The sequence below is a fragment of the Vipera ursinii genome, assembly GCF_947247035.1.
Source record: "Vipera ursinii genome assembly, chromosome: 3".
Lineage (NCBI taxonomy): Eukaryota > Metazoa > Chordata > Lepidosauria > Squamata > Viperidae > Vipera > Vipera ursinii.
Genome location: NC_139516.1, coordinates 129,970,432 through 129,996,518, shown reverse-complemented (window position 1 = coordinate 129,996,518; position 26,087 = coordinate 129,970,432). Strand labels below are relative to the sequence as shown.

Genomic DNA, 26,087 nt, shown 5'->3' with positions numbered 1-26,087 from the left:
ATGTTTGCAAAAATATAATCAATACACTCCTTCCTTGTAGTTTTTAAGCAAAATTTTATAAGAAAAACACATTGTTCTTAACCCTAGGGTTCTTTTGAAAACCCTTAGCTGGGAGAAAGTAGGGCCCCTATTACTTTGGCTGGGCTGGCTCAAGCAACAAAAGTGGCAGAGCAATCTATATATGCACATACAGCCAAAATCTAGATTATTCAAGGCCAGTCAAGTTGTTTTGGCTCTTGAGACTGAAAATTCCAGATACTTGTTCTGGACTACGGAAATATTATAATAACAAATTAGTTTGGGACTTCTTGCACTATCCAAAGTAAGGTACCTAAGGAAGTTGCTTCATTTTCCCCTTGACCAGCTTTTTTCAATTTATTTTTCTTCCCCTAAGAAGGTTTTCAAATTGGATTAAGTCCAGTTGTATGTAGGAGCATGAGTGCATGTAAGCACAAACATCTAACTGGAATGGCAACATTTGTAAGAAAAAGTGGGCATGACTTGTTTTATGAATAACACTTGCCTGCCAGTTTGCTGTAAATGCTCACATATAAATTCTTACTAATTCAGCAAGCGTGATTTAGAGAACTCTTAAAACAAATATGCTCTGGGCAGCCCTGGTAAGCAAAGAAAAAAGTCTTTTTCATGTTTTTTTCCCAGATTGGTTTCTTTACTAAGATAATCCTGGCTGCCCATGAGTTTAGCATGCAGAGTGAATGGGATCTTTTATTTCCACAGTGAAAAGGTGATAACGTGATGAATTTATCTGTGCAGAGCTCAAAGACAAGGACAGTTGCAAAACCAAAATATAACTGATATTTGCACTGGCGTGCTGTCATTAGCCAATGTTCCAGACTTTGTTTGTAATAATATTGATAAGGTTGTTTTATTATAATCCTTCTATATTCAAAGTTAAAAGTCTTATCTAAGGAATGGATTTGCTGGGTTACTTTTTAAAAATCACTTTAAATCCCAGAAGAATGTTCATTTTTTAACAAAAAGAGAGCTTTTTTTCCTTTTAGGTTTGACTTCTAATTTTGAAATAAGATAGTATGAACGTAATATCCAGTGAGCCATAGAAAATAAATTCCAGTTAAATCAGCGGACCAAATTAGATATAAGTAATTTAAAACTGCAGTTTGATGTTTGCTTGTAGGGAAGTAAAACACGCTCAACACAGACTTTACAAAGGATTTCACTATAAAGGTTATTAGTTTTTATGAGCTATTTAATTAATAACTTATTTTCTTATGACTGGAGACAATGCGTTTAATTCATTTGGAATACTGGAAAACACTGTTTTGCACCCAACTGGTGTGCCTTAATCTATGGAGATCTCAGATGCGGTATTCTTTTAAGACACACATAAACATCTATTCATTCAAGAATTTTCAGGAGTAAAATCTACATTGGCAGCCCAGTGAATATCACAGGAAAAATTTCTAGTGGAATACTACGAAAGAATGAAAAAGACTGGGGGGAAAAGTTACATATTCTGATTTGTAAACCATATTTGTTGTCAAGTGGGAATCCGGTTAATTGTAGCTTATTCAGTGAATTACACTCAAGCAAACCAGTGACTCACTCTGGTTCTTCCCTCATCTTGTTATCCATGAACTCTGTCTGGGAATTGAGGACAGAGGTAAAGAAGCTGCACATTACGAATGGGTAAAATGAAGGCTATCTGCTATTGGACGTTGCTTTGCATGATTAACATGTAAGGTGGCTTTGTCAGGGAGGGTGGGAACAGCTGATTATAATTGTTAATAAGAATAATCTCTTCTCCTTTCTGCTTATGGAATTTTCCTCATCCTAGAAGGATTACTCACCATTTCTCGAGGGTATTTTTTTGCTTTTTCCTTTGACTTCATTATACAATGATTTTAGCAAGGAATATTTGTGTGTTAATGGGAAGGTCTAAATAGGCATAAAAATAGCTGTTCCGTATCCATTTTTGGAATAATTCCTGGCTTGTTGGAGTTTAGTTTTCATGGAAGCAGTTTCTCTTCAATTGGCTCAGCTTCTGCCTCACTTGAAGGAACAAGTCCATGGCCTGGGTTGTTGTTGTTTCCTGGACTCTCAGATCCTTTTCAAGCAGCAGCTGGTGCTTTTGCCCAGCTTCAGCAGGGGGGGGGCAGCCTGTGAAGTCAACAGAAACTACCATTGGTTGAACCATAGTAGCCTAGCTGCTCACGGATGTGAATGAATTGTTTCACCAACATAGGCAGGCAGCAGTATTTCTAAATCCAATTCAAAGTTCCAATTCATCTGTGGCTCACCTTCTGGATGTTTTCAGAACTGTTTCTTCCAAAATGATTCCAGCCACCCGGTGCAGACATTAAGAGAGGGGATGTTTGGGATCCCAAACCTATGAGAGGTAAAAGGGTTGGAAACTTGAAGCCAGAAAACCTTACCTTGAGGTGAGGTGGGGCCTACTACAATATATTGGCCTTCTGTAAGGCCAGAAAGATAATTTTATTCAAGCAGGCATTTGGAAATTAAAAATAAGGCTGGGTGGCTGCTTTGTTTTTCATGGATCTTTACAGTAGATGGCTTAATTTTGGAGCTGAATCTGTGAAAGGTGGCTGATTCGTGATTTTAACATTTATGGTTGTTGCTTTTATGAAATCATTGAGTCTCTGGAATAACTAGTATATAAATAGTTGTAATAAATAAATCTAATACAGGTAGTCCTTGACATACAACAGTTTGTTTAATGACCGTTCAAAGTTATAGCGGCCCTGGAAAAAGTGACATGACTGTTTTTCACATGACCGTTTCAGCATCCTCATGGTCACATAATCAAAATTTCAATGCTTGGCAACTGATTCATATTTATGACGGTTGTGGTGTCTCAGAGTCACGTGATCACCTTTTGTGACCTGAAAAGCAAAGTCAATGCAGAAGCCAGATTCACTTAACAACTGTGTCGCTAATTTAACAACTGCAGTGATTCACTTAACAGCTGTGGCAAGGAAGGTTGTAAAATGGGGCAAAATTCACTTAACAAATGTCTCACTTAGCAACAGAAATTTTGGGCTCAATGGTGGTCGTACGTCAAGGGCGATTGTATTGTGAAGGTAGGTTTGGTTAGCTTCCCATATTTCCATTGAAATGATGTGAAAGCAGCAAGAGATCTATTTTTATCTTAAATACTGTGATACTTTTTTATGAGGAAAAGATAGGGATTCTTTGAAACTTACCTACATTTCTTTGATTTTGTAACATTTTAAATTATGTGGTCTTCTTTTAATAGTGGAATCAATACTTAGGAGTCCCGAGTTATTTTGATTTTCAGACAGCACATTCCAGTTTTCAACAACTTTCTATTCCTTTGTTTTTCCACCTGTGTGAATATGTACATAAGCATTTATAATGAAGTACAAAGAAAATCCTTATGTTTCCATAAAAATCTTCTTGTTTAGAAGATGACTCTTGGCACAACCATTTTTATGCTGATAAAGTTATTTTTTTGCAGTTCTGTATTGGGGAAGAGACACACATCAGAATGAAAATTCCACTAACTTTCTCCTGTAATAGAAGACTATCTGCAGGTTTGGTGAACTAATAATCCCTTAATTCCTTAGCCAGTATTATCAGTGAAGTAACTGGCTGAGCCTTTAGCTTCAAAAAACACTTCAAAAACAATAGAAGAATGGAACAACGTACAGATAGTCCTTGACGTATGACCGGAGTTGGGATCAGAATTTTCATTGTTAAGCAAGGCGGTTGTTAAGCACCAATTTTATGACCTTTTTGCCACAGTTATTAAGTCAATCGCTGCAGTTGTTCAGTGAATCAAACAGGCATTAAGCGAATCCTGCTTTCCTCATTGACTTTGCTTGTGAGAAGCTGGCTAAGGTTGCAAAAGTGATCACATGATCCTGGGGTGATGCAAGTGTTGTAGATATATGCCAGTTGCCCACTTTTGATCCTGTGACCTGACTTGATCATGTGACCGTAGGGATGCTGTGATAGTTGTAAGGGCGAGGACTGCCCATAAATAGCTTTTTTTGATTGTATGGTAATTTTGAATACTTGCTGAACAAATGGTTGTGAGTCAAGGATTACCTGTATTTACCTGTCTCTAGCTAAATATACTCCCAGATTCGAAAAGTTCAGCTAACTATAATGTAGTGATGGCGGACCTATGATACATGTGTCAAAGCTGACACGCCATGACATTTTGGGTGGTATACCAGTATTCCATCATTCATCAAGGTTCACCATCATTGCTATAATGCTAAAAGAGGAGTGGTGCTCTTGTGTTATTTAGCTAATGACGCCGCTAGATTTGAGGACATAATGCTTGTGAAACCCTGCTGCTACCATTATCCCTCCCTCTGCTGCACAGTCCTAACTTAAAAACAGTCTTGCATATATCACTTTCTTCATGGTGTGCTGATTCATAAGAGAATGAATTGGGGAGTGGGGTCCTTTTTTCTTAAGAATCCAATTCCTCCATCTGCCCTTCTTGCTTGGTAGGCAGGCAGGTAGCAGCAGTAGGGCAGCTGCCAAAATGTTTTAAACCACCATCACCACTGCCTATTGCATCTTGCTTTCCTCATTAATTTCCTCATACAACTCCAGCATCGAGGACGTGAAGGTGGTTTGCATGACGTCGTTCTCTACATCAGTATTGTTGCGTGTTTTTTTGTTGTTGGTTTGGTTTGGTTTGGATTTTTTTTTTTTGAGATATGCATCTGTGTGCATTTGAAGTGCTGGAGCCACTGAACTAGCAATCAGTGCAACCTCATGTCTATGTGGTGACTCTGGAAAACAAGATGAAGGATTAACTACTAGGTCATTAATGTAATTCAGCAGGGCTAGTTTTAGATTATTCCCATCAAATGTGACTGGGGACACACATTGCACTGGGTTCACACATCATTCATTTTAAATAATATTTTAAATAATTTTAAATAATATTTTAAATAACCTTCGTCCTGTCTCCAACCTTCGCTTCCTTGCGAAGGTTGTTGAGACCGTGGTGGCACGGCAGCTCCCTTTGGTCCTGGAGGAAACTGAGTATCTGGATCCATACCAATCGGGTTTCAGGCCCGGGTACAGCACGGACACGGCATTGGTCGCGCTGGTGGATGATCTCTGGCGGGCCCGAGACAGGGGTTATTCCTCTGTCCTGGTCCTATTAGACCTCTCAGCGGCTTTTGATACCATCGACCATGGTATCTTGCTGCGACGTCTTCAGGGGTTGGGAGTGGGAGGCACTGTTTTACGGTGGTTCTCCTCCTACCTCTCGGGCCGTTCGCAGATGGTGTTGGCAGGAGGGCAGAGGTCAACCCCTAGGCCCCTTAGTTGTGGGGTGCCTCAGGGGTCGGTACTCTTGCCCCTCCTGTTCAACATCTATATGAAGCCGCTGGGTGAGATCATCCATGGTTTCGAGGTGAGGTATCATCAATATGCTGATGATACCCAGCTTTTCATCTCCACCCCGAACCAACCCAGCGATGCCCTTGATGTGATGTCCCGTTGCCTGGGAGCGGTACAGATTTGGATGGGGAAGAACAGGCTCCAGCTCAACCCGGCCAAGACTGAGTGGCTTTACGTACCGGCATCTCGACTTGTCCAAGAGGTTCCATCTTTGGTTATGGGAGGAGAGGTGTTACCTCCCGTTGATAGGGCACGCAATTTAGGCGTCCTCCTGGACTCACGACTCAGTTTTGAAGATCATATTGGAGTCGTGGCCAGGGGGGCATTTGCCCAGGTTCACCTGGTGTGCCAGTTGCACCCCTATCTGGACCAAGATGCCCTACGTACGGTCACTCATGCACTCGTTACCTCCCGGATAGATTACTGCAATGCTCTCTACATGGGGCTGCCCTTGAAGACCACCCGGAGGCTCCAGCTGGTGCAGAATGCGGCCGCACGGGTAGTGATGGGAGCATCTCGATACTCCCATATTACACCCCTCCTGCGTGAGCTGCATTGGTTACTGGTTGTCTTCCAGGTGAGATTTAAGGTGCTGGTACTTACCTTTAAAGCCTTACATGGCCTAGGCCCGGGATATTTGCAGGACCGTCTGCTGCCGGGAACGACTTCCCATCGCCCAGTGCGCTCACACAGAGAGGGCCTCCTCAGGGTGCCGTCGGCCAGACAATGTCGGCTGGCGACCCCCAGGGGGAGGGCCTTCTCTGTGGGAGCGCCAGCCCTGTGGAACCAACTCCCCCTTGAGCTCCAGATGGCCCCAGATCTCCGGTCCTTTCACCGCGGCCTTAAAACTTTCCTTTTTCATCAGGCTGACCTGGACTGACGACAGGGTTTTTTAAAATGTTTTTTAATTTTTAATTGTTTAGTTTAACTTATTTATTGGGGCTGTTTATTTAATTTCTTTTAACTTTTGTATTGTTGTTTTTATTGTTGTTAGCCGCCCTGAGTCCTTCGGGAAATAGGGCGGCATATAAGTCCCAAAAAATAAATAAATAAATTTGTTCATTCATTGAATTTATATGCTGCCCATCTCACTCAGCAAAGTGTCTGCTAAAGGATCCCATTCTAGATTTACAAAATGTTCTGCACCCAAACAAAACAAATTGTATGACATGGCTTGGAGAAAGAGAGAACATGGGGGGGGGGGTTTAGACAATTTAATATCAATTCTGTTTCTAAATTCCAAATTTAGAAGGCCACCATGTTTTCAGAATGCGGCTGCTATTTTGGAAGCATCTGTCTCAGTTACAAGTGTTTCTCTTTGCCTAAGTAATGTTTGTATTTTTAAGATTTTTCTTGAGGAATTTCAAGGGAGCGTGGAGAACTATGTTATGAATAATAAAAATGTTTATTAAATAATGTTTTTAAATTATAACTAATAGCTGTAAGTTAACTTCACCTCATGCTTGGGCAGAACATTTTAACAGTTTAAAAGGAAGCTTCAGGGAGAATTGCAAAATTTATTGCATGTTTTGTACACCCATAGATACCCATAAAGAATTCTTTAAAGAAAACTGGATGCAGAATATATACAAAAAACAATACAGTGTACGTGAAGGAAGCAAAATAAAGATAGACCTCATCTAACATCCACAATTGAGCCCAAAATTTCTGTTATTGAGACATTTGTTAAGTGAGTTTTGCCCCATTTTATGATCTTTCTTGCCAAAGTTGTTAAGTGAATCACTGCAGCTGTTAAATTAGTAACATGGTTAAGTGAATATCTGGCTTCCCCTTGGAATTTGATTGTCGGAAGGTCTCAAAAGGGGATCACATGACCTGGGGACACAGCAACAGTCACAAATTTGAGCCAATTGCCAAGCATCTGAATTTTGATTACATGATCATGGAGATGCTCCAAAGGCCGTAAGTGTGAAAAATGGTGGTAAATCACTTTTTTCAGTGCCGTTGTAAATTTGAACGGTCCCTAAATGGATTGTTATAAGTCGAGGACTACCTGTAATTGTGTCAACTCTTTCTGTTTTGCAGGAAACATTGCTTCTTTATTTCATAATCATTAGACAAAAAGAACTGCTTCTTCTGGTGCCAGAATTAGTGCGCATGGCATTATCTTTCTAAGCCAAGGCTGTGTTTCAAGGTAATTGTGCAGATTATGGAAGACCACAGAAACTCAGCCCTGTAAACAAAGGGATTTACATTGTTAGAGTCAATATGAATTGACAGGGACACACTAAGGCTCAAATTAATATGGGCGGAATCCGGTGTTTAATTACCTAAGTCAAACCATCTTCTAAAACCTGCCAGGCTTGTGAAATTTATGAAAGAATTTGGGACATTCCTTATGCACAGCAAATTGTTTTATTTTATCTTCTGAAAGCTTCCCACTGTAATGTTTGATAATCTAACGTGAGGGGGAAAGCCCCTATTTTATGGCAAGAAACTGCTGTCTGGAGAGATCAGGTCAGTGATTTTGACTCACTGTATCTAATTAATATAAGAGTACCTAATTAACTCTTGAGATTTATGCTAGATATACCAATCTGATGGAGAAAAGTAGCATTTTAAACAAAGTGATAGGCATCTAGAGGTATTAAAGTACTCCAATGATTATGCGAAAATTCTGCAAAAAACAAGGGATTTTCCCCAAAGCAGCTGAGGTAAAGAGTCAGCATTGGACTTTAACTTATCAGCAGGGCAATTTTATAGAATGTACTTTAACATATATTTCCTTAAGAAAAATGACAAATGTAATCTGGTATGGAAAGTACTTAAAAAAGACCTCATTTTGCACTCTTTGTTCTTTGATTCATCAGCATATAGCAACGTTTATTTGCCCTTTACCTACTTCATGTGCCTGTATAAATGTTACAGGTATGGTAGCCAAAAGTCACTGCTCTATACTATTTTCTTTCACCTTCTTTATATTGTTATTATGAATGCATCATATAAAATGTGTCCAAACTATGGTAACTTGAGCTTGGTCATTTGTACCTCAAGCAAAAACTTTGGATTATTATTATTATTATTTTAAGATACATGTCTTTAAAACTAAAGGTAAAGGTTTCGCCTGTCCAGTCATTTCCAACTCTGGGAGGTGGTACTCATATCCGTTTCTTAGCCAAGGAAGTCAGCATTGTCCAAAGACATGTCCGTGGTCCTATGGCCACCATGATTATCCACTGGGGCACACAGAATGCTGTTACCTTCCCACCGAAGTGATATCTGTTTATCTACTTGCATTTGCATGCTTTCAAACTGCTAGGTGGGCAGGAGCTGGGGCAAGTATTTATTTTTATTTTATTTTATTTTTATTACATTTATATCCCGCCCTTCTCCGAAGACTCAGGGCGGCTTACAAGCTTAGCAGTAGCCTTCATTCTATGTATATGCCTGCTTGTTAGGGCTTTCACACACATCCCAAGTGGCATTATCACAAAGTCAGCTTATTGCCCCCAACAATCTGGGTCCTCATTTTACCTACCTCGGGAGGATGGAAGGCTGAGTAATGGGAGTTCACCCCTTTGCGTGGTGCTCGGGTGTCAAACCCAGGCTGTCAGCTTTCCAACTGACAAGTTCATCATCTTTAACCACTGAGCCATTGCGCCTCCCCCCTTTTTTTTCTTGGCTACCATGGTATTTTCAATAATCTTCTCCAACACCAGAGTTCAAAAGCGTTGATACTCTTTCTGTCCTTTCTTCAGAGTCCAACTTTTGCTTCCCTAGAGTGTTGCTTCTTCAGAGTCCAACTTTCACTTCCATAGTTCACAGAGACAAACTAGAGCCTGCATTACTCTTATCTTTGCAGCTATTCACATGTCACGATATCCAAACATCTTTTCGAAAGCCTGATTTCTATTCTACCAAATGGATAGACTGCTGGTTCCTTCACTGCTCGTGGCTAATCTTAAAAGGAAGAAACTACTAACCGCTTTAATGTCTTCATTGTCAATTTTTACAGCTGTCTGCTATACTTATGGTTATTAGTTTGTTCTTTATATTTAATCTTAGTCTCATTTTTTCACTGTCATTCTTCATTTTCATTACTACAGTTTCCAGATCATTTGCATTTTCAGCTCTCAGAGTCGTGTCATCATCTTAGTGCAGGATATTGATGTTTCTGTATCCAATTTTAAAACCATGCTCAACTTTTTTCAATCCAGCTTCCTCAATATGTATTCACCAGGTAAGTTAAATAAATAGAAATTATACACTCCTTTGCCAACAAGGAGCCAGTCTGTTTGCCATGTTCACTCCATACAGTGACTTCCTGAACTGTGTTTAAGTTTCACATGAGGACAATGAGATGTTGTGGGCTTCCCATTTTCCTAAGAACATTTCACAGCTTGACATGAAGATCTTTTGATAATAAAATGAAGTATATACTGCCTTTTTTTCAGTGTTCTTTGGCTTTCTCAATTACCTAAGGTGCATCAGCAATGACATCTCTTTTTCCTCAGCTTTTTCCACAGCCAGCTTGAACATCTGGCATTTCCCCTTCCATATAGTTTTAATTTGCATCAAATGATCTAAGCATTATTTTCCTAGCATGTGAAATTAAGGATGTTGTACTATAGTTTGAAAACTCTGCTAAGTCTCCTTTCTTTCATATTAGTATGTAAACAGACTCCCCCCCCCAATCTGTTGGCCACTGTGTCGTTCTCCAGATTTGCTGCATAGTTTGATTAGAAGCTTTACTAATTATTTTGTTCTTTGTGATATTTCTATGGATGTTAAGAATTTTACCAAGAGGTTCCAAATGGAGCCGTCTTTGGGGACAGTGCTAAAGTTGCAGCTGAATGAGATGCAGTGGTAAGATAACTGGCAAAGATAGAAAATGTGATAGAAAATCACATTCAAGAGCTGCCTACTGAAAGCTCCCTCTCCTCGTGAGTTTTGCAAGACTTGGCTGAGATGACAAGCCTTCTCTGTACAGTAAAAACTCCCACCTTAGGCAGTACTGTCCTTCCAGAAGTCTGGCTAGCTTCCACTTGGTTGCAGTTCCATCAGCAGGCGAGAAATATTTTATTTCACCATATAGTTGGTCCCACCACTAACTGACTGTGAGTGCATATCTGGGGTTTTATTTGTGATTTATTCTTTTTTTATGACTATTCTTTGTGATGTTCCTTTGGGTCACTATAACTACGTTTGGTTTCTCATTATATGTCACTGACTGGGTCAGATTACAAATCCAATAAAATGATAAATCCATCCATCCATCCTGTTTGTAGATTCTTGAATAACTCAATTCAAAAAAATTATTTGGAGCAAAGTGCTCCAAGAAGCCCAAAGCATGCAAGTGCCACATCAGCAGTGTGGAAGTAGAGACAGATGCTTGAGACTCCTTTTTATATATTTCTACTGCCCTAGTTTCTGCCCAGTTCTGGATATTCCTCCTTCCCCCAGTCAGATTTTCCAATCTTGAAAAGCTCTGGCTATTGAAGTTGGTTGGGAATATTGGCAGGAAATCAGTCATCAACTCCAATTTCGACCACGTCTGATAATTCATCCAAACATAATAGGAAGATAATACTGATCCCAATTATGATGTAACACATGGGAAGCAAATACAATATTACATAATGTAATATTGCAATCGGTACTTTGAGGAAGGGGGTCAACCTACAATAATTAGCTTAAAAAAATTCTAGGTTCAATTATAAATATGTAAATAATTCAATAGTTACAACAATGAAATCTTGTTTAAATGGATTCCCACTAATGAACCTTGGATATAATGGACCTAATTTCCATGTGAACAACCGCCAAAAGTAACAAGACAACTGCATTGCATCCAAAGTAGTTTGGGCAAGACTGTTTTGTTTCAATTAACTTGTTTCGATTTTAATGGCATCCATGGTGATTTACTTTATTCATGCAATGATGTCATTATGCAACTGATATATAATGATGCAAATGATGTGAATCACCACTATGAGGTACTTTCATATTTAATGGACATTAGGGAGAAATGGACACATTATTTTCTCCATGGTATTTTAATATCAGTTTTTACAGTATTTTTTTTAGACATTTCACCCTGGCTTCCTTTAGTTTTCTATCTATGCAGCTAAAAGCCACATGTCGTTTTTAGAGAAGTGCTAAGGTAAGCCTAGTTGAAATCTACCGTACTTCATTCACTGTGGTCCCTGTTTAGCAGAGCATGTATGTGTGAATAGTACCTCAAATATAAAGGAAAAAAAACGTTGAAGATCCTAAAAAACAGGTTTATTCAGGAAGTTACGCTGTCCAAGAGAAAGCCTGAATCTCTGAGCTTGCTCTCCTCCTGGTGGGGGAAAGTGAAAAGGAAGTAAATGTTTTATTCTTTCTTTAGGAATCAGTCTGAAGAGGCAAGTCTAAGCTTCTAATCAAGAAAAAGCAGGAAAGGAGGGACAAACAACAAGAGCTCCTTCTTTGTTCTTTTGTCTCTGATGCCCTTCATGGTTAACTGAATGAAAAATATAAAAGATTAGCATTTTGGGGGGTAGCATGCTACCTAGGGAATTCTGGGAAATGAAGAACATACACCTTAAACTTGTTTTTTTTTAAAAAAAAATACCGACTTAGCCCATGAAAAAGGATTAGACTTTGAATTAGTGAAACCAGGTTGCTTAATATAAATCCCAATTCACATAAGGCAGGGAGAATGAGGAAACTAATGTATTTTTAATTTTTAAAATAAGAACAGGATTCTGAAGAATCCAAACTTAAAATTACATGTGAATTATAGAAAAAAAAATAGAAGTTCAGTGAGATACTGTAAAGGGTAAGAAAAGTATGGTTTTAGTCTCCCTCAATTTATTTAAGCAAGAGTGGGCAATATTTAACTGTCCAGATGCTACGGAATTACAGTTTTTAGCAAATGCAATCAACATACTGCAAGTTAAAGTTCAGCTTTTGAAAGGTAACACGTTCCCCATCTCTAGAAGGCTACACCTCCATATATATGTGGATAAGTCAAACATATATTTAAGATACACGAGGTTGGCCAGTATGTATAATTTAGCATTAATTGTACAAACAAAATAGGTGCCAGATTGGCTGGTGTTTGTTAGTGGTTAAAGGCTGGGTACTTTTTCCCCTTAGACATCAGTGTAGGAGGTAGACTGTCTACTTGCACATTCTACATATATACATACATAAACACAGCTGAATTTGACAGCTGTCGAGGGCTGTTAAAGATGGTCATCACAATATGTATCAAAAGTGTGCATTTGTTCATTTAAAGCAGTAAAACTGTCTACTCTCATTTTTGCCTCTAGACAAGTTAGAATGCCTATGCAATAAACCTCACCTAACACACTGTTAAAAATTAGCAGCATGACAACTCTAAAAATAAATTTCTATAAAAGGCCTGAACAAAAATGCACAAATGAATAAAAAGTTAAAGGTTCCCCCGCACATGCGTGCTAGTCGTTTCCAACTCTAGGGGCCAGTGCTCATCTCCGTTTCAAAGCCAAAGAGCCAACGCTTGTCTGAGGACGTCTCTGTGGTCATGTGGCCGGCATGACTAGACGCCAAAGGCGCACGGAACGCTGTTACCTTCCCACCGTAGTGGTCCCTATTTTTCTACTTGCATTTTTATGTGCTTTCAAACTGCTAGGTTGGCAGAAGCTGGGACGAGTAACAGGCGCTCACTCTGTTACGCGACACTCAGGATTCGACCCGCCAAACTGCCGACCTTCTGATCGACAAGCTCAGCGTCCTAACCCACTGAGCCACCGCGTCACCCATTTCCTAATATGTTTCCAGGGAAAGGCCAGTCCTGCCCAAAAGAGAGAAAAGAAGCATAGTAACTGATTATATTAAATAGATCTATGGAAGGATGTGTAATGTGTCTCCACAAGACCTTAAAAGATGGGAGCCACTGCACAGAAGTAAGTAGTTTAGAAGAAATCTGTGTAATGATCTTGAATTGGAGTCAGAAACCAACAAATTATCAGTGTTGCTACTTACCATTTGTGCTTTCCATTGTAAGTTGCATGCAGTTTCTGGATCAACTTTAAAGGCCATGCCATTGAAACCACAATTGAACCATCCAGTCTTAGATTTTTATTATGTGAATTTACAAATGCCAGGTTTCTTTTCTCTAAGAATAGGACAACAGATTTATCAGCCAAAGTTGATATAAATCCCATCACCACCACCATCATTGATAAAATGTGCGGTCTAGAATAAATGATTCTAGATCTAAAAGGACCTTCCTGAGTACTGAGCTGTAAATCGATTTTTAAGATGAAGGGCAACTACATTAGATCTGAAAGCCCCTTCCCCCAATATCACTGAAAACTCCATCTTGTTCAATACAGCTTCATTTTATTCTCTTACTGAGTTTATACATTCCAAAGACCTGTGGTAATTCTCCAGGCATCCACCCCTGAGCTTTCAGAAGAGAAGAAATACATCTAAGGATCATCAATGTAACAATTGGCTTAAGACTTTCCCAGTGACTTCTTATAAGTTTTATATCACGAAAGATAAAGCATAATTTTATTGGCAAGGTCATTGGAGCTGAATAAAAATCCAGCTGTAGAGCAATGGTCAGCAGAATAATAAATCATCATCATCATCCAGGAGTATCTTTTTTCTTTCAAGAAAATTAAGTTGGCTTCAGGCTAAAGCTGGATCTAAATCTAGAGAAGAAAGAAAAATATTTCTTCAGGTATGAGTAACATCTTAAAATTTAAAATAGGAGTACAGAGATTTTTGGGATATATGGCCAGATTCACACAATATGCCTTTCAAAAATGTGATGTCAATGTTGTAGTTTGTGTGTAAAGCCATTTCTACCCTAGGAAATTATAGAATCATCTTGTCACCCAGGTAATATAAAATCTTTCAACAAAGAATATTTGTAGCTCTCTTGAGCTTGGCTGTTTTCTTGCAGACATTTCACTATCCAAACTAGATAACATTATCAGTGCACTGATAATATTACTTAGTTTGGGTAATGAAACAGCTGCAAGAACACAAGCAAGCTCAGAATGCATCAAGGACCCCTCATATATTTTTTTATTATTGTAATTATATTTGTGTAAGAATGGTTGGATGACTCAAGAAAAGTAGCTAATTAGAAAATGGCTCTGAAGTCTGTTTTGAATATCACATATATAATAGCAAATAGGAAAATGTCAGTTCTGAATAGAATTGTGCATTGTGAACAATACAGGTTTTATATCAGATGGAGGAAAATATACAGTATTTTTTGCCACTTAGACACTATTGGTGAAAATGGCTCAGAATACAAAAGCCTTTGGTAGCCACCATCCTCTCTGGTTGTTTTTATTTCACTTATGCCTGGAGAGTAAGATGTTGTGGCTGTCTAGACTGTAGATGACTGGCATACAATGTCCTTTCAGGAAGTGAGTAGACAGATGTGGTTCAGTATAGTTCCTGTTAACAATTTGAATAGCTACATTTTCCAGAAGAGTCACAGTTTGGCAACTGTCCTTTCTAGTAGTATTTTTATAACATCAGTTTAAGTGAAATTATAATCCAGGAAATTCCATTGTTATGTTTCAATCTCAGTTAAGATTACCAATACATTTTAGAAGAAACTCATTTGGAAACCAGGTCCCCATCATTTGGAGTGTGGGTGAAAAGAAAAGGGGACATAGCACATTCAGGAATACCTGATACTTTCATGCAGTGGAAGGCATCCTTCACATCTATGGGGTTTATGTTATTTTAATAGCAGATCAAATGGAGTCGTGCAAAATGATACTGAATTGTAATTGAATTGAGGACCCAGAATGTTGGGGGCAATAAGCTGACTTTGTAATAATGCCGCTTGGGGGGGAGAGGCGAAAGCCCTAATAAGCAAGCATATACATAGAATGAAGGCTATTGCTAAGCACATTGGTTTGTGCTTAAATTGTAAGCCGCCCTGAGTCTTTGGAGAAGGGCGGGATATAAATGGGATTAAAATAAAAAATAAAATAAATAAATTCTAATTTTGTTTGTTGGAAGTGCAAGAATCGAACTGAGCTCTCAGTCTTTCTGCTCTCTTGTGTTTGTTTTTTCACATTTTGAGTGTGAGTTATTTTTATTTATTTTTATTTTAATTCCATTTATATCCCGCCCTTCTCCGAAGACTCAGGGCGTCTTACAAGCTTAGCAGTAGCCTTCATTCTATGTATATGCCTGCTTATTAGGGCTTTCATACACCCCCCAAGCGGCATTATTGTGTTATTGTGTTATTGAGTTATTGTGGGAGAGATGCTAATTTGGTTTCTAACTGAGGAAGGGCCCCCCAGATAATACATAGCCTGATAATGGGTACTGTTTATGCCAGAAAGAAGCTGTTCTCCAGACACATAAGGATCTACAGGAGCCTATGTCCTTTTAGTGACATCTGTAGTAAGCTGAACTTGTAAATGCATGAGTAGATCTCTCCCCTTTTGTGTGGATAAACGTCTCCAGCTGTTCAAAGGTCTTTTTATCATTTGATTGAAACAAATGTAATCTCTGTGGAAATCTCTGCTCTTTTCCTTCTCATTAAGGATATGTAGGTTTAAAATGAAAGATTATTTAATACAATGAAAATTTTAAAACAATGCTCACAACAAACTGATTATTGAATTAACTCATTTTCTGAATTGGCTCAATAAAAAAAAGCGTAAATTGACCCAATGGGCTGAAATCACAGGGCATTTTCAGCCACAGAAAACTAAAGTTAAAACAAGCCAATTTAGCATGTTGGGTGAATGTAACCATTAGGTTTGTAACTGCCCTACTTAAAGCACATGTAATCACAGAAAATATGTAGGAAACCTATTCTTTCCAGTAGCATTCACTATCTAAACTATATAGTAATATTGCCATGAAGCCACTATCAAGGAACCCCTGTTCTTCATTTCCCATATATTGTTAGAACTCCGTCTGTTTCAGTAGTCCTTAAGGACATAATAAGTTGTTGTAGGGGAAATGGCAAAACCCCGAATATCCTATCTGCCTCCATAAAGCTGCCCATTCCTGCCTATGGAAAAAGACAATATAGTTCACTACAATTATTTGGCATGGTTTGTTGGGCGAACTAGGCAAACAGTGTTGTGATTCAGGGTCAGCCTGTGGGTTCGGCAGTTGGGTCGGACAACTCGGAGGAGGAGGAGGGGGGTGTTGAAGAGCTTGCTGATGATGGCCTTGAGGCTCCGCAGAGCCCTCAGCCAGGCCCCTCCCACCTGGTCACGACGGAGACCCAGCTGTGTGAGCCTGACAGCGTGGATGAAGATGACCCACAGCTGGCCCTGTTCAAGGATGCCCGACGCAGGAGGCAGTCAATCAGGAGTAAACAGAGGGAAGGCAATGGGGCACCTCGGTAGGAGGCAGAGAGAAGCCACGCCCTGAACTGTATAAAAGGGGAATGTGTGGGAGGGCTGGTTTGCTGAAGGCAACCGCTTGATTAGTTCCTGTTTCATAGCTTCTGTTTCATGGTTGGTTTCTTGTTTTGCTGTTTTATGTTAATAAATTTGGCAGGCTTAATTCCAAACTCTTGCCGTTTGTAAAGGGGTTGTCCCTGCCTTTTCTACAGGGCCGGTAGCAGGCTGGTACAGAACAAACAGTAGAAGCAATGGTTTATTAAGCCCTGATGGGTTTGTGGTGGTTCAAAATAGGCAAGGTCAGAATCTAAAAAAGATTCCAAGGATACCAAGAGTCAAGAGCCAGAAGTGAGTCCATATTCTCAGATACTGGCAAAAAGTTAAATCACCGAAGCAAATATTAATGAGGACAGAGGTAAAAAATCAGGCATGGAGAAGCTGGAGACATCAAAATAATGTTGGATGGACAAAAGCAGCCGTATGAGAGAAGTTAGGCAGGAGTTTGATAGAGGCTAGAATTGACCTTTGTGTTCAGCTGACTGGAGTCTTTAGGTCTTCAAAGATATAGCTACTATCTTCTTTCCACTAGTGATTCAGAAGCAAACCTGAAGGACCCAGTTTGGATCAGAATCTTGATGTGAAGAGTAGAGTGAGGAGAGAGGAGCTTTAACCTTATGCATCAGCTATGGCTCTAAATTGGATTGAGATCCTCGCTTTATCACACTGCAGGGTTTCAGCCCCTTCTACATACTGATTTAGGATCACAATCTGGACCAATCCTTTCAATCTATATTTGAATAAAATACAAACCCTTGCTATGCCTTTCAGGTAACACAAACTTGGATTCTAAAGGTACTTATAACTGAAGGACTTTTAGCAGCTACTAATCAGAATATGTAGAATATTTCCTCCCCCTTTGTTGGAGTTTTAAAAAGTATTATTATTAATTTGAATAAATGAGGGGGAAAAGTGAAAAGCACAATTGGTTTACGAATGGAGGATGGCAATGCCTGAACCCACATAAATTTCCATGAAGAAAATACTGCAATTGCATATTATAAGTCTTATCAAGAAACAACTAAACAACTCTATATTTATCCCAAAGATGCTTTTTCATGAGGCAACTGGTCTTTCTTGTTTTTCTTTGAAGACGTTTTGCTTCTTATCCAAGAAGCTTGTTCAGCTCTGTATGGCAGGGAACGGAAAGATTTATACTCCTTGCAGACAGTTGTTCGAAGACAGCAAAGTCAACATTTTGGACAGAGAGGACCACTGGTTTGAAAGAGAGGTCAGAGAGGTCAACTATGTCAACAGAGAAAATCCAATATTATCTATCTCCAGTCTACAACACAGTCCTTTCAACAGTTCCAAGAAGGCTCCACACCCATTTACAGTACTCAAGTGACCCTGAAGACACATAAGCCTCCAGGTAGCTTTAACAACTTACTAAAAGAACGCAAATGAACAGCTGTCTGCAGGAGTATAAATCTTTCCATTCCTCACCATCCAATCAGAGCTGAAGAAACTTCTTGGATCAGAAGTGAAATGTCTCAAAAAAAAATAAGAAAGTCCAGTTGCCTTGTGAAAAAGCATCTTTGGGATAACTATGACCTGGATGTCTGAGAATCTCCATAGACATTTAACTATATATTGAGTAAAAATGGTGGTATGGAGGAAATAGGTGAGCTTGATTACTTAAACTCAGTTTGAAGTTCCTTCTCTTTTACAGCCGAGCATCAACATGGCAGGTCATAAGGTAAACAAACATATCTCAGACAAATAATTACAGTTCATTTCAGCTATTAGTTTTGTTTTTCTTAATGGAAAAGCTATCTGTTTATTTCTTTTTGGTGATAATTACATTCAGTTAGTCCCCTAAAGTTGCATGCTGCTTCAGGTCATGCAGTACACTGTTTCAGTCAGGTTGAAAGAGTTCAGCTCTTCAACCTATATTTTTAATTTACCCTCAGTTGGCTTTCCTTCCTCTTGTGGACGTATGTGTCTTCTCATTTCGTAAGGAAAAACAAATAATAAGAAGAGGGCAGAACTTGGACTAGATTTACACCCAGTGTGGTTTTTGTTAACTGCCATGGTAGTATCCAAGGTCATATAAACTTGGATGGAATTCATGACCTACATACATAGGACTATATTAACTATCAGTATTTTAAATGTAGACTAAAACACTCAGATATCCCCGTCAAAGAGCTTTTAACTCGTACCCCTTTCTGCAGGGAAGCCTCGTACACATGCATGCACATGTATTCGGGTCTCTTTTTCCATGGGGCTGTCTGTATCCAAAAGTTAGGGTTTCATGAAGCCCATCCAATAAAGCTTTGCTCACCATTAACAAAAAGGTAAGATTCACTGATGGAGAGGAAAAGGCAAATAGGTACATTTCAGGTAACATATTTCTCTTTGTTTATACCTCTAGGATTCTTAAATAACTGAGATAGCTGAATTGGGTAACAATCAGTTCCGGATCAGTGAAAGCAGGGCAAGTTGATCAGCAGGAGGTAAGACCAGGGGGTCTTCAGACTTGGCCCCTTTATGACTTGTGGACTTCAACTCCCAGAATTCCTCAGCCAGGCGAGCTGGCTGAGGAATTCTGGGAGTTGAAGTCCACAAGTCATAAAAGGGCCAAGTTTGAAGACCCCTGGGCAAGACCATCAGGACTCATACTCAGAAATGGCTCCCAACTAGTGGGAGTTACCTTCACTTCCCTTTCCCCTTAGCTCTCCAGTTAGTGGAGGCAGCATCTCACCTTGGGCTTAATTCCAGGTGCTTCTGGACTGACATCACCATGCATCTTTGGAGGTGCTAGTCTGGTAATCTTTTACCTCAGCATGGAAAAAGCTAAATCCAGGCAGGTCTTGCCAAGGAGAGGGGCCCTGTCCTTTGAGGGGAGCTGAGCCTGGATACAAGCAGTTTCTGGTTAGGGGCTATGATAGATGTCAGGCTGCCATCCTTTGCTTTTAGAAACATTTGCATTTAGAAACAAATTAACAACTGGCTTGCACGAATCACACTGACCTAGCTAGATAATATTCCTCAGTTTGATAGGCTAACGTGGGATTCACCTTTTATTGCTCATCTAAAGCCTGGTGAGCTCAGCTCAGCTTCAGAAAGGGAAGACCTAGACCTCTTATAGTACCATTCACTGCCTTTTGCCTCCAAGACCAAGAAACAAGAATTGTATCATATAAAAAAAACAAACGAACAGAAAGCCACATGAATGATGAATCAGTATGAAAGGCAAGAAGCTATGCTGATGTTTCTGTTTGTTGGTTTATTTTCTTGTTCTTCGAAATGACTTAGTGTATAAAGGAAAGAAGTCAATTTTCAAGTCTCAATCTGACTTTAAAGTAGTCACAAATGAAGCTATGAGAGTCAGTTTGATGTGGTTCTCAGGCCTCGTCCGGAGAGCAGGAAACAAAGCAACCGAGACGAGTGCCGAGTTCTCAGGAAAAGTTTATTGACGATAGGCAAACAAAATCCAAAGGAAACAAAGCCTTGGTGGAGCAGTGGGCTAATGCCTCCTTAAGTAACACCAGCTGCCTGCAATTAGTGCAGGTTCGCATCCCACCAGGCTCAAGGTTGACTCAGCCTTCCATCCTTCCGAGGTAGGTAAAATGAGGACTCAGATTCTTGGGGGCAATTAAGCTGACTTTGTAATAATGCCGCTTGGGGTGTGTGTGAAAGCCCTAATAAGCAGGCATATACATAGAATGAAGGCTACTGCTAAGCTTGTAAGCCGCCCTGAGTCTTCGGAGAAGGGCGGGATATAAATGGAATTAAAATAAAAATAAATAAATAAAGCCAGCGTTGGCTGCTACCCGCAACCAATGCTGTTAAATACACGTTGCATGTACACGCCCACGGCCCACCCAACCGCACCCACGTCCGCCCATCCCATATTTAATGAACATCCCTCCCAGAAACCTCCTTTCGTGTCCCGTCCCGGCACCCGGCACCCTCCACCCCCCAGGTGAGTTCCCTCGCACAACTCTACCCCACCACCATCAGAATCCACCCCCGCACCCCTCCCCTGGGCCGGCGCCTCCCGGCCCAGCTCCTCTGGCGTCACCCCGCCCTGCCACGGGTCCCTACTTTGTGGAGCTGCCGGATCTTCAGCCGTGCTGACCCGGGCACAGGCCGCGACTCCCTGTCCCAGATGCTTGCGGGGTCCAGGCCAATGTATCGGGCCCGTCGGTAACCCGGCAGCCAGTCCCACGGCTGGCCCAGGCCCAGGGCTCCATGAGTCCACCGACACCAGAAGGAGGCGGCCAGGCTGTTGTGCGCGTGCGCGCGCTGCCGAGGCTCTAGCCGACCTGGCGTGTGCACGCGCGCAGCTCCCAGCATCCCGTCGTCGCCGCTGCTGCCGTTCCGGTGCAGGAGCGGCCAGCCTCTGGTCGAGGACGTCGGAGCAAGGTGCTGAACGGGTTGAGGCATAGGCGCGGGGACATGGTGCCGGTGAGTGTCAAGCCTGTGGTGCCAGTGAGTGTCGAGCCTGCGTGGCGCGACATGCCGCCCCTCCTACCAGGGCCCCTCCTGCAGGGGAAGACATAAGGGGTAAGCAGCTGTCTACCCGGTTCGCGGCCTCCACCCGTCCCCCCCTCGGCTTGCCGGGGTATTGGTGGAACGCCTGCACCAGCTGAGGAGCGTGCACATCTGTTTCCCACACCCATGTTGCCTCTTCTATGGGGTACCCCTTCCATCTGATTAGGTATTGGATAGCCCCCCTACGTACCCTGGAGTCGAAGACTTCCTGAATCTCAAAATGCTCGCCATGAATGGGCCCGGCCCCCTTCTCCCCTGCTGCTGTTGAAGCTGCGGTGGTGGGCTTTAGCAGGCTACTGTGGAAGACCGGGTGGAGTTTACCCAAGATCCTCGGTAGTTGTAGCCGCACCGTTACGGGGTTAATCACCTGTACCACCCGGAACGGCCCGATGTACTTGGGCCCTAGCTTCTTACAGGGGACCTGTGTACGTAAATACTTGGTGGACAGGTAGACCAAATCCCCCACCTTTGGAGCTGCGAACGCCTTTCATTTTTTGTCGGCCTGCTCCTTATACATTACCACAGCCCGTTCCAGCGCCTTTTTCACCGCACCCCAGGCCTCCTCTATCTGCCTCATCCAGTCTTGAGGCTGACAGGGGGGCCCGTCCCTCGGGTTGCACTCAGGGATTGGGACGAAGTCATTGCCAGTCACCACTTTGAAGGGGGAAAATCCCGTACTACTATGAACAGCGTTATTATATGCCACTTCTGCAAACGCCAGAAGGTCCACCCAGTTGGTTTGTTGGTAAGACACATAGCATCTCAAGTAACGCTCAATGGCGGCGTTGGCCCGTTCTGCCCCGCCGTTGGTGCTAGGGTGGTACGCCGTGCTGAGCCCCTGTGTTGATCCGATGAATCTAATGAACTCCCTCCAAAAACATGCCGTGAACTGCACGCCTCGGTCCGAAATGATGCGGCGCGGCACCCCATGTAGACGGTAAATGTGTGTCACGAAGAGCCAAGCCAACCGACCGGCCGAGGGCAATCCTTTACAGGGAACGAAGTGGGCCTGCTTGGAAAACAAGTCCACTACTGTCCAAATGACGTTGTGGCCGTTGCTCTCGGGGCTGTCCTCCTCCAACGAAACAAGGACAGAGTGCTCCAGCCATGCGCCTATTCATCCATAGGGTAGCAGCCAATACTGGCTTTCTCTCAGGCCTCGTCCGGAGAGCAGGAAACAAAGCAACCGAGACGAGTGCCGAGTTCTCAGGAAAAGTTTCTTGACGATAGGCAAACAAAATCCAAAGGAAACAAAGCCAGCGTTGGCTGCTACCCGCAACCAATGCTGTTAAATACACGTTGCATGTACACGCCCACGGCCCACCCGACCGCACCCACGTCCACCCATCCCATATTTAATGAACGTCCCTCCCAGAAACCTCCTTTCATGTCCCGTCCCGGCACCCGGCACCCTCCACCCCCCAGGTGAATTCCCTCGCACAACTCTACCCCACCACCATCAGAATCCACCCCCGCACCCCTCCCCTGGGCTGGCGCCTCCCGCCCCAGCTCCTCTGGCATCGCCCCGCCCTGCCATGGGTCCCTACTTTGTGGAGCCGCTGGATCTTCAGCCATGCTGACCCGGGCACAGGCCGCGACTCCCTGTCCCAGATGCTTGCGGGGTCCAGGCCAATGTATCGGGCCCGTCGGTACCCCGGCAGCCAGTCCCATGGCTGGCCCAGGCCCAGGGCTCCACGAGTCCGCTGACACCGGAAGGAGGCGGCCAGGCTGTTGTGCGCGTGCGCACGCTGCCGAGGCTCTAGATGACTTGGCGTGCGCACGTGCGCAGCTCCCAGCATCCCGTCGTCGCTGCTGCTGCCGTTCCGGTGCAGGAGTGGCCCGCCTCCGGTTGAGGATGTCGGAGTGAGGTGCTGAACAGGTTGAGGCGTAGGTGCGGGGACGTGGTGCCGGTGAGTGTTGAGCCTGCGGTGCCGGTGAGTGTCGAGCCTGCGGGGCGCGAAAGTGGTGGTTAAGGTGCAAACCTAGAAACCAGGAAATTGTCAGTTCTAGTTTCACCCTAGGCATGAAAACCAGCTGGGTTACCTTGGGCCAGTCATTCTCACTCAGCCGAACTTACTGTACCTCACAGGGTTGTTCCTGTGAAAAAAATGGGACAAGGAAGGAGTAGATATGTTCACTACTTTGAGTTATTTATAAAACTAATAAAGACAGGATTTTTTTAAAAATCTTAACAAAAAAATACCAAAAATACTGCAGAGACTTGTCCAGGCAGTCTTTGAGAACAAACACGATTGATGGGAAGGGAAAAAAATCAAGGTAATCTGCTTGGTTCTTATTATACTATCAATATTTTTGATGACTGCAATGATCAATTTTCTGGATTCACACACTTTGAATCATAAACTAATCATCCAGACTTGGTTTGAACAATATCTTAAATTGCATATCTCTCTCTCTCTCTCTCTCTCTCTCTCTCTCTCTCTCTAATCAAATGTAATGTTTTTCAATTAAATGACAGAAAGAAACCATTTTAATGCGCTATAACATCCTTAATGCAAATAATTGTTTCAGTATGAAAGAAATAGAGGCCTGCCTGTCCCCATACCTTACTTTAGGCCAGGGGTTCCGAACACCCAGTCCGTGTGGTACCGGGCCATGGCATGCCAGCACCCTGTTCACACAAACAAGCAAAGTCCCATCTGTGGAATGCAGGCGGCATACAAAACCATGCACCCTCCATTCCATGGAAAAACCTCTCTCCATAGAACTGGTCCCTGGTGCCCAGAAGGTTGGGGATCTCTGCTTTAGGGGGCTTTTGTAACTTTCAAAACTTTTACATTGGTATCCCCCGTCAACATTCATTCCCCACCACCAGCACAAATATGTCTTCTTTCTGTGCAGTTTCTCTGTGGCATAATTATATGTACATCGAAGGGAAAATAAATCCTTGCTGTTTTCCAGTTCTTGAGAGTCTGAGCATCAATTATTAATGTACAGTTTGATTCACTGCTGGTAGCTCTCTAGGGAACATAAAACTGGCATGCTCAATTGCAATAATCATAATCTTTTTATTACTTAGCACTTTCATACCACATTATTTGTTCAGATTGCTTCCTGTTGTTTTATAGAGGAGTAGATGCAGAGAGAAAAAAAGTTATTTTTTTTCCTGGATATGCCCTGCCTTTCTAATTCAGAGTTTCTTTAAAAACACGGAGAAGAAGCACATTCGGTTCATTTCTGTTTTGATCCCATAAAACAAAGATTGCTTCACCATGAACCAGACAGAATCCACACATGGCCAGCATGTAAATATACTTAGAATGAGCAATCATAACCACTGCAAATGGTTGGGTAGATTATACCAGATAAGTTATCAATCAGTGGCACAGTAGATGAGTGCCAAGCCATATAAGAATTCTTACATGTCTGGCCCTTCTTGTCCATAATACTACATTTCTGAAGCATCCTTTATTCTTGCAAACCAGGCTAGAAAGAATCAAATCCCAAAGCACAACAACAGAGAGGAAATGTGTGGGCATGTGGGTAAAGTGAAAGACCCACAAATGCTATAACTCTCTTCCGATCATTGTCAAATGACAAGGGTATGCATCACTATGAAATTATCCAGAGGCAAAGCTCAAAAACCTTTCAATTTCTGTTTTAAGGTGGTTTCTGCCTAATTGGTATATTTCATATAGTTAATGTAATAGGCTAAAAGAGGGAGGAAAAAAATAGATGCACAGTTAGACATGTGTTGATCTTTTCTTTCTACCAACCTCTAACTTGGAAAATATGACTTATTTTTATTTTATCTGCCATACAGTTTCATTAGTGAACTTACCTTTCCTCGGAGGCAATGAAAATTATCCTTTATGGCCATGAGGTTATATGTTAATGTAAAACCATAGTGCTAGATGCTTTAAAAAGTCTAAACGTTTATTCTTGAGGTTAAAAGTCGTGACGTCTTTGCTTTCTTAAGTTACACCATTAAAGAATAATTCATACTATACATAGTAACACTAGCCTTGGGATGTGACCACATCACCATCTCCACCCCTATAATCCATTTCCTTCAAGCATTACGTGGAAGCAGACACGTCCTAGTGGTCCTTTGTATCTTGCTGGTAATATAAGAATAATCTTTGAATCAGTTTTGGCAGTGTCATTCTAAAATGTAAGCAAAGAATATTTTATACATCTCCAGAAGATTCCCTGTCTGTTGAAACATAATTTCTAGATGGACATAGTGCTTGAGGTTTTGGTGATATGATATATTCCCAAGTAAAATTAATAGATGAGGACCTCTTTAAGTGTCACTGTTGTCTCTTATGTATAGTAATTGCATCTCCAATTTAAAAGGAAATAAAACATTGTGAGCAATTGAATACAGTAATAGAGAGTGGATGAACTGCCTTTCAGATGTGTTTCTGTCAATTCTGAAATGGTTATTCACAATGAAAAATCTTTTCCGTTATGGATTTTGAAAAAGACTGAACTGGACAATGGGATTATAGGCATTTTCAGGATTATGGTAGTAATCTCAGAAGACTTGCTAAAATTTCTAACATGTTTGTTCTTGGAAAAAGTGTTGTTCTTGGAGAAAACACCCAAGATCATCTTCATGAAGCAACTCAAGATTATGAAAGTCAAGTTAGAGTTCATTTTTTGTTGCAGTGAAAGTAAAGAAATTACTTCTTCATAACTGTTATATCTATATAACACCAGCTAATACTATGGCTTTGTTTGGTAAATTATTATCTTAATCTAGGTTGAGCAATGAACCAGTGGAATGGAAACCCATTAAGGCCAACCTGCTTTGCATTTTGCAAATAACACTAT

The 26,087-nt window shown here is 41.5% G+C and overlaps 1 long non-coding RNA gene across 1 annotated transcript in view; it reads left to right on the top strand.

Annotated features, from left to right (window-relative positions):
• The first annotated feature begins 583 nt into the window (after positions 1-583).
• The window catches only part of LOC310637280, a 48,994-nt gene continuing 23,490 nt past the window's right edge, over positions 584-26,087 (top strand). Inside the window, exon 1 of the long non-coding RNA XR_014491905.1 lies at positions 584-620. This is a non-coding gene — a long non-coding RNA (uncharacterized lncRNA). The remainder of the gene's footprint in view (positions 621-26,087) is intronic.